We start from the raw sequence: 10,283 nt of genomic DNA on the forward strand, positions 1-10,283 counted from the left end.
GATCCAAGAGGAATGACTTTGTTTCATGTGATGACTGAGGAAGTTCTGACTGGAGGTGAGAGAGCAGAAGGGACAAGGATGGATTTCCAGCTTGAGATCAGCTGAAAGAGAAAGATTTTGGTCAGAGTAGATGCTGACAAGGCTGTCTGAACCATAGCTCTATCTTCTGCTCTAGTCTTTTCTCTTAGCTTTCCTTATTTTGTTGATAAAGCAAGATAAAATCTTCATATTCCTAAGTAGTATGGTGGGTTTTTCTGTTTGGTTGGATTTTGTGGCCAGACCAGGAGGTTCCCAGACTTGTCTCTGCTCTGGGATCACTCCTGGCAGGCTTAAAGAACTGTATGGAATATATACTATACCTCTGGCCCCTAAATTGTGTTTTGTCATTCTATTTTCATTCACTAAATCTTGCAAAATTCAGAAAGTACATATCCAGAAACTTTTCTTTGTTTTTGTTTTTGTGCCAAACATCAAAGTACTCAGGAATTACTCTGTGCTTTTACTCAGCAAGTACTATGGCTGGCTGGGGAAGATCATATAGGATGCCAAGAGCTGAACCTGGGTTGGTGCATGGAAGGCAAACACCCTACCCACTGTGCAATTTTTTTGACCTCTAACCTGGAACTTTTGGACTTATTATGTTTAGTGACTTTTCAGATTAGGTAATAATAACCAGAGATAATAGACAGACTAGACAGAGAGCCGGCAAGACAAGTCCATGATATGAATCTTGCCACACGAACGGTGAATACAGAGCAGCAAGTGCACTACTAGCATGAAATGATTGTGTGAGAGAGAAACAGAATGCCAGTCTTAGACAGAAGTGCAGTATTGTGGGGAGGGACATGGGGGACACTGGAGCCAGGAAAGTTGCAATGATGAAGGACAGTGTACAGTTTATGACTAAAACTCAAGTATGAACATTTCTATAAACATGGAGCTTAAATAAAAAATATTATCAAAAGAATTAGTTGAGGATAGCAGGTTAGAGAAAAAGAATTAGTTGAATGAAACCTGGTTAAAGCAGCAACATAGATAGAGTGACTGCATGTTGTTTTCAGGTACTAAATAAGCTGACATGAAAAGGCAAGACAGGTTGGGAGCACCACAGTGAGGAGCTTGACAAAATCTACATTAGCTATGTGCTGAGCTTGCTCATAAATAGTTTAAAATACAGACAAAAAAAAAATATATATATATATATATTTTTTTTTTGGTTTTTTGGACCACACCCATTTGACACTCAAGGGTTACTCCTGGCTAAGTGCTCAGAAATTGCCCCTGGCCAGGGGATCGAACCACGGTCACAATCTTTCCTTGGCTAGCGCTTGCAAGGCAGACACCTTACTTACCTCAAGCGCCACCTCGCTGGCCCCACAAAAATATATTTCTGAGTAGGCCAGAGAGAAACAGCAGGAGGGTGTTTGCCTCGAAGCAATTCCCATCACCCCCAAGTCCACCAGGAGTTATTCCTGAAGCATGGGCCAGGATTAACACCAAATATTATCACTGAGGAAACCTCAAAATAAAGGAAAGAAAATCACTTCCTTGGGAATATCAAAAACCCCATAATGATTTAAGGGCAAAGGTTAGAGTAAAGGAAAAAGATAGGACGTCAGGCTGGGAAAATCTACGAAACTACGCCTGCCCAGTGGGGCCCGACTGTGAAAAATTGTGAGTGCTGCCTGTGTGTGTCTGTCTCCTGTCCTGTTGCGTGAAACTCTTGGGAGTGGGCTGAGAGAGGCTCCAGCAAAGCACTTTAGCTCCGCTTCGCGTGCGCTCTTTCTAAGGAGAGCACTTTGGCTCCACTTCACTACGCGGTCGTGCGCTCTTTCTAAGGAAAGAACACCATCGCGGGCGTGGAGATATAGCACAGCGGCATTTGCCTTGCAAACAACTGATCCAGGACCAAAGGTGGTTGGTTCGAATCCCGGTGTCCCATATGGTCCCCCGTGCCTGCCAGGAGCTATTTCTGAGCAGATAGCCAGGAGTAGCCCCTGAGCACCGCCGGGTGTGGCCCAAAAACCAAAAACCAAAAAAAAAAAAAAAAAAAAAAAAAAAGAACACCATCGCAACAAGAAGAAAAAATCACACTAAGAACTGTGCTGGATCACTGAAGCCCAGCATTTCTCTCCCGACTGTCTTCTCTGCTGCGTGCTCAGGCCTAAGATTTGATCCTGTGAGAGGCTTCATCCACAGAGGACTCCCCTCCCTTGGAGGCAAGTCGACCCATCCAGAAAGGGTGGAGCCAGAGGAGTGTGGCTGCATACATCATTTAGCCAATGAATACCACCACAACACGTAGAAAAACCCACAATACAAGTGTGACAATGGGGAAACAACGCAGGCCAGCATCAGACATAGAGAATGAAGATGACAATTCTGATAACCAGATAATGACCAACCAACTAATCAACCTCTCAGATAAGGACTTTAGACAAGCAATATGGAAGATGCTCAAAGAACTCAAAGAAACCATGGATCAAGTTGAACAGAACACTAACAAGAACCAAAAAAATATGAAGACAGAAATCACAAAACTCCAAACTGAAATAACATGTCAACTAACAGGCCTGAAAAACTCAGTAAATGAAGTGAATGACAAAATGGATAAGCTCTGGGACAGGGTAACAGAAGCTGAGAATAGAATTGGTGCTGTGGAAGATGAGATACATAACAATTCCATACAGCGGGAGAGATTGGAAAAAAACTTAAAGCAAATGAACAGACAATGGAAAAATTAGTCAAAGAATGGGAAGAGATGAAAATAGAAGTCTATGATAAGCTCAACAGAAACAACTTAAGAATCATTGGAGTCCCAGAGACCCAGGAAGAAAATTTCCAGGAAGAATCAGTGGTCAAGAACATCATTAAAGAGAAACTTCCAGAGCTAAAGAATGTATGTGACCAAATCCTGCATGCTCGAAGAGTACCAACCAAAAGAGACCCCAGAAAAAATACCCCAAGACACATCCTAGTCACAATGACGAATCCCACCGATAGAGACAGAATTCTGAAAACAGCAAGATCAAAAGGGGAAATTACATTCAAGGGAGCATCCTTGAGATTTACAGCAGACCTGTCACCAGAAACGCTCAAGGCCAGAAAGCAGTGGTGGGATATTGTGACAAGGCTGAATGAAATGAACGCTTCACCTAGAATACTGTACCCAGCAAAACTTACTTTCTGGTTTGACGGAAGAATACATGGTTTCAAGACAAAAAACAGCTCAGAAACTTTACAGACTCAAAACCAGTGTTAAGAGAAAAACTGAAAGACCTAACTTAAGACAAGACTAACCAAAAGACACACCAAATTTCAATATAAAGATGGCATTAAATCCCAGGACAATTCTTTCTCTCAATGTCAATGGACTAAATGCACCAGTTAAGAGACACAGAGTGGCTAAATGGATCAAAAAACTCAATCCAACCTTCTGCTGCTTACAAGAAATGCACCTGAATAGTCAGAACAAACATAGACTCAAAATAAAAGGCTGGAGAAAAATTACCCAAGCAAACAACACCCATAAAAAAGCTGGAGTGGCCATACTAATATCAGATAATGCAAACTTTATACTCAGGAAAGTTGTAAGGGACAAAGATGGACATTTTATATTAATCAAAGGGTATGTAGAGCAGGAAGAAATCACTCTCCTAAACATATATGCACCAGCAAAATATTTAATAAAATTGTTGACAAATCTGAAAAATAATATCAATAACAACACAATAATTGTGGGAGACCTCAACACGGCTTTGTCAACTCTGGATAGGTCAACCAGACTGAAATTCAACAAGAATATACTAGACCTGAGGAGAGAAATGGAAGAAAGAGGCCTAGTGGATATATATATAGGACACTCCATCCCCAGAAACCTGGATACACATTCTTCTCCAATGTACATGGCACATTCTCCAGGATAGACTATGTGCTGGCACATAAAACATACCTCCACAATATCAAGAGGATAGAAATATTGCAGGTTACCTTCGCTGACCACAAGGCTCTGAAATTATTTGTGAATTCCAAAGGGACACAGAAGAAACACTTTAACACCTGGAAGTTAAACAGCCTCATACTGAATATCCAGTGGGTCCGAGATGAAATCAAGGAGAAATCAAAAGGTTCCTGGAAACAAATGATAATAAAGACACAAACTATCAGAACTTATGGGACACAGCAAAAGCAGTACTGAGAGGAAAATTTATAGCTTTGCAAGCACACATTAGGAAGGAAGAAGGGCCTTACCTGAGTAGCTTAATGACACAGCTCATAGAACGAGAAAGTGCTCAACAAAAGTACCTAAATATAGGGAGACAGAAGGAAATAACAAAGCTAAGAGCAGAAATCAACGAAGTGGAAACCCAAAAAACAATCCGAAAGATCAACGAAAGCAGAAGTTGGTTCTTTGAAAAAATAAACAAGATTGGTAGACCACTGGCAAAACTAACAAAGAGAGAGAGAGAGAAAAACTTGATAACTCGTATTAGGAATGAAAAAGGAGAGATCACTACTGATATGGCAGAGATTCAAAGGGTAATCAGAAACTCTACGCCACTACAAATGAGAACCTGGAAGAAATGGATAAATTCTTGGACTCCTATAATCTTCCACAGTTGAAGGAAGAGGATGTAGCATATCTGAACACCCCCATCACTATTGATGAAATTAAAATGGTAATAAAATGTCTGCCCAGAAACAAAAGCCCAGGCCCAGATGGATTCACTAATGAATTCTTTCAAACTTTCCAAGAGGAACTACTACCAATCCTGGCAAGACTCTTTCATGAAATTGAACAAATGGAAACACTTCCAAATACCTTTTATGAAGCCAACATCACCTTGATACCTAAAAGAGACAGAGATGCTACCAAAAAAGAAAATTATAGGCCATTATCGCTGATGAATGCAGATGCAAAGATCCTCAACAAAATACTGGCAAATAGGATTCAGTGCCTCATTAAGAAGATCATCCACTACGATCAAGTAGGTTTCATCCCAGGAATGCAAGGATGGTTTAACATCCGTAAATCTATCAACATAATACACAATCAACAACAAGAAAAATAGAAATCACATGATCATATCAATAGATGCAGAGAAAGCATTTGATAAGGTCCAACACCCATTCTTGATCAAAGCTCTCAGCATCTACCACAAGCCAGAGGCAAATATTGTCCTCAATGGAGAAAAACTGAAAGCCTTTCCTCTAAATTCTGGCACAAGACAAGGCTGTCCTCTCTCACCACTCCTATTCAACATAGCACTGGAAGTACTTGCTATAGTGATTAGGAAAGAAAAAGATATCAAGGGAATCCAGATAGGAAAGCAAGAAGTCAAGCTCTTGCTGTTTGCAGATGACATGATACTCTACCTAGAAAACCCTAAAGTCTCTACGAAAAAGCTTCTAGAAACAATAGACTCATATAGCAAGGTGACAGGCTACAAAATTAACACACAAAAATCAATGGCCTTTCTATACAACAATACTAATAAGGAAGAAATGGACATTAAGAAAACAACCCCATTCACAATAGTGCCACACAAACTCAAATATCTTGGAATCAACTTGACTAAAAATGGGAAGGACCTATACAAAGAAAACTATAAAACTCTGCTCCAAGAAATAAGAGAGGACACGCGGAAATGGAAGCACATACCCTGCTCATGGATTGGCAGGATTAACATCATCAAAATGGCAATACTCCCCAAAGCATTGTACAGATTTAATGCGATCCCTCTAAAGCAGTAGTCCTCAAACTATGGGCCGCGGGCCACATATTTTATTTGTATCTGTTTTGTTTCTTCATTGCAAAATAAGATATATGAAGTGTGCATAAGAATTCATTCATAAGTTTTGTTTTTACTATAGTCAGACCCTTCAATGGTTTGAGGGACAGTGAACTGGCCCCCTGTTTAAAATGTTTGAGGACCCCTGCTCTAAAGATACCCATGACATTCTTCAACGAAGTGGATCAGGCACTTTTGAAATTTATTTGGAACAATAAACACCCTAGAATAGTTAAAGCAATCATTGGGAAAAAGAATCTGGGAGGAATTACTTTCCCCAACTTTAAACTGTACTACAAAGCAATAGTTATCAAAACAGCACTGTATTGGACTAAAGACAGGACGTCAGATCAGTGGAATAGGCTTGAATACACAGAGAATGTTCCCCAGACACACAATCACCTAATTTTTGATAAAGGAGCAAGAAATCCTAAATGGAGCAAAGAAAGCCTCTTCTACAAGTGGTGTTGGCACAACTGGCTAGCCACTTGCAAAAAATTGAACTTAGACCCCCAGCTAACATCATGTACAAAGGTTAAGTCCAAATGGATGAAAGACCTCGATATCAGACCTGAAACCATAAGATATATAGAACAACACGTAGGTAAAACACTCCAGGACATTGAGACTAAAGGCATCTTCAAAGAGGAAACTGCACTCTCCAAGAAAGTGAAAGCAGAGATTAACAGGTGGGAATATATTAAATTGAGAAGCTTCTGCACCTCAAAAGAAATAGCGCCCAGGATACAAGAGCCCCCGACTGAGTGGGAGAAACTATTCACCCAATACCTATCAGATAAGGGGCTAATCTCAAAAATATACAAGGCACTGACAGAACTTTACAAGAAAAAAAATCTAATTCCATCAAAAAATGGGGAGAAGAAATGGACAGACACTTTGACAAAGAAGAAATACAAATGGCCAAAAGACACATGAAAAAATGCTCCACATCACTAATCATCAGGGAGATGCAAATCAAAACAAAGATGAGATACCACCTCACACCACAGAGATTGGCACACATCACAAAGAATGAGAACAAGCAGTGTTGGCGGGGATGTAGAGAGAAAGGAACTCTTATCCACTGCTGGTGGGAATGCCGTCTAGTTCAACCTTTATGGAAAGCAATATGGAGATTCCTCTAAAAACTGGAAATCGAGCTCCCATACAACCCAGCTATACCACTCATAGGAATATACCCTAGGAACACAAAAATACAATACAAATATCCCTTCCTTACACCTATATTCACTGCAGCACTATTTACCATAGCAAGACTCTGGAAACAGCCAAGATACCCTTCAACTGATGAATGGCTAAAGAAACTGTGGTACATATTCACAGCCGTCAGGAGAGATGAAGTCATGAAATTTTCCTATATATGGATGTACATGGAATCTATTAGGCTGAGTGAAATAAGTGAGAGAGAGAGAGAGAGAGAGAGAGAGAGAGAGAGAGAGAGAGAGAGAGAGAGATGCAGAATGGTCTCACTCATCTATGGGTTTTAAGAAAAATGAAAGACATTCTTGCAATAATAATTTTCAGACACACAAGAGAAAAGTGCTGGAAGTTACAGCTCACCTCATGAAGATCACCACAAACAGGGATGAGTTTAGTTAGAGAAATAACTACGTTTTGAACTATCCTAATAATGAGAATGTACGAGGGAAATAGAAAGCCTGTCTAGAGTACAGGCAGGGGTAGGTTGGGGAGGAGGGAGATTTGGGACATTGGTGATGGAAATGTTGCACTGGTGATGGGTGGTGTTCTTTATATGACTGAAACCCAAACACAATCATGTATGTAATAAAGTTCTTTAAAAAAAAAAAAAGGAAAAAGATAGAGGGGCCTGAGTAGGACCCCCTTCACCTGAAATGAGGCTGTGCAATCACACTGAGAATACAAACAGGGAGTGAAGGAATATAAGGACCTGTTCTAAACACCTCACAGAAAATGGGAAAAGAAAGAACAAAGGCAAGAGAGCAAAGTTGCAGATTATTCTGGAACTCAGCATCAAGGGAACTGAAAGGGAGCAAGAGAGGTCATGCACCAATGCTCTGGGAGTCCCAAGGTCCAAGTCCAGGGCCCCATCTTACACAGGCCCATGACAATCCATATCCAAACCAAACCCTGAGCCCAGGAGGCTCTTCCCACACTCACAGGCAAACAGGCTTCGTGGCAGCCTCCCCAGGACTCCTCCTTCTAACCAGGTGATTAGTGCAGGCTTCACACCAAAATACCCTGCTGCAGAAGGACAATCTTGGGTTAGAGACAATGAAGGGCACAGCAGTCCATGCATGAGTCTGGATCCCTGATGAAAATGGCCAAATCATACAACAAATCAAGAACAGAATTGCTGCTCTCCATATGCATGTTGATTATTACAGAGATCAGAGTAGGTTAAAATAAGAGTCTAATTGAGGGGGGTAATACAGCAGAGCCCCCAGTACTTCCCTGACTCCCTCAGGAAGTGAGCAAAGAGTGAAAAGCCAGGAGCAAAACCAAGAACTGCCCATGCCCAAAGGTGTCTTAAAAAGAGGAGGCTGCTGGTCCTGATCCCCCTACAATCCTGTACAATTTCAAGATTTTGGTCTGTGTCTGAATGGAGACAGAAACCCTCTGGATCCTCCCATCAACCCTCCTTTTCCAAAACTACAAGGATGTTAGTGCATTTGTGTATGGACATTTCAATTTATAGCATATATTTCCAAGCTTACTGGACATCTAGCACTTCCTATTTTTGTTGTATTCTAAACAGAAAGGTGAAATTGTGACATGGCACTCAGCCATTAATCCAAAACAAGGCATTCCCCCATCTTCCTCTTTCCCTTAAATCTTTCTTTTGATATAAAAAACCCTCCTGGATTACTCTCAACCTTCCCCCTATTGGTGTATTGGGAATTGGTTTAATAAAAGAAAATGAAGTTCTGGTTTTGGGCTCTGGCAGAGACCTAGAGGAGAAGGCATTACTCTCACCTGACTAGCTTGGGTTATTTCTTTGCTGCTACTCTGCTTAAGACCTCTTCAATGGGATTTAGAAATATATTCAAGGGGTGACCTCACCACTTGTGGATTTCATTTTACAATCACATCATTAGGGAATTACATATCAGAACAACAATGAGATATCATCTTACACCAGTGAAGATAGCACATATCAAAAATACTGGGAACAGTCTTTGCTGGAGGGACTGTGGTCAGAAAGGAACTCTCCTCTGTTCCTCGTGAGAATGCTGCCCGACCCAACCCCTATGAAAAACCATATGGAAGGTTCTGTCCTCAAAACTGAGTTGCCATATGACTAGGCAATCCCTCTTCTGGGTATATATCCCCCAGACAGAAAAACTTTCATCCAAAAAGTATGTCTTAAAAGCAAGAGGCTAGGGCCCGGAGAGATAGCACAGCGGTGTTTGCCTTGCAAGCAGCCGATCCAGGACCAAAGGTGATTGGTTCGAATCCCGGTGTCCCACATGGCCCCCTGTGCCTGCCAGGAGCTATTTCTGAGCAGACAGCCAGGAGTAACCCCTGAGCACTGCCGGGTGTGGCCCAAAAAAAAAAAAAAGCGAGAGGCTAGACTGATATTACCGAAGTTTGACTGCCAGCATATTTGACTGCCAGATATTACAGGTTTGACTACCAGCATCCCATGTGGTCCCCACAGCCTGCCAGGCGATATTTCTGAGCAGAGCCAGGATTAGCCCCTGAGCGCTGCTGTGAGTGGCCCCAAACCAAAATAAACAAAAACTTTAAAAACAAAAAAAAAGAATAGTAGGGAAGGGCTTGAACTTCGGCTCAGCAGAATCATGTCATGTCTCTGTTGAGCCCATATCCCTGCAGATCCAGGCACCTCCCTGTCACCCCAGGTTGTAGCCCACAGCACCTAAACAGGGCCAGGGCAGCTCTCACCTACTGCCTGCACGTGCTCGAAGGTCTCCAGCATCACATCTCTGTAGAGCTTCTTCTGAGAAATGTCCAGGCATGCCCACTCTTCTGGGGAGAAGCTCATGGCCACATCAGGGAAGATCACTAAGCTCTAAGCACACAAAGGAGGGAGTCAGATAGGATCCCTTAGAGTCCTAGAGGGATTCAGGGCCTCTCCAATCTGCCCTTGGGAGTACCCAGCCTACAGATCCTCTCTCTATGGACACTCAGAGGGGAAGGTTCCCAGACATCATGCTAGAAAGCCTCATCAGCCAACATGATATGCTGACAGTGTTCAGGAAGGTTCTTGGAGGTGCTGCTTTGCACAGAGACCACCCAGGGCCAATCCGTGCTTTAGATTCACTGAGCACTGGTGGATGAAATCAAGACTACAGAGTCAAAGGAGCTAAAACAGCAACTCTGGATGTGGTCCAAAAACACATTAGTCCCTCCTGCTGCCAGAGCCCATCTCTGCTCAGGATACAAGCGGCGAAAAGGTAAATTCAGGGTCCAGTGAGTGAATCAAACCTGAGTTTGGGGATATCAGAACTCATGTTTCATACCCAAACA

At 42.0% G+C, this 10,283-nt stretch overlaps 1 long non-coding RNA gene across 1 annotated transcript; it reads right to left on the reverse strand.

Moving 5' to 3' along the window:
• LOC126032410 (uncharacterized) lies at nt 1-9,708 on the reverse strand. The gene is made up of 3 exons (XR_007503862.1): nt 9,699-9,708; nt 7,953-8,103; nt 1-101 (listed from the first exon to the last, which is right to left on the reverse strand). It is a non-coding gene; the product is annotated as an uncharacterized LOC126032410 (long non-coding RNA).
• Nucleotides 9,709-10,283: the final 575 nt, after the last annotated feature.

This window comes from Suncus etruscus, chromosome 16 (genome assembly GCF_024139225.1).
Source record: "Suncus etruscus isolate mSunEtr1 chromosome 16, mSunEtr1.pri.cur, whole genome shotgun sequence".
NCBI classification, from domain to species: domain Eukaryota; kingdom Metazoa; phylum Chordata; class Mammalia; order Eulipotyphla; family Soricidae; genus Suncus; species Suncus etruscus.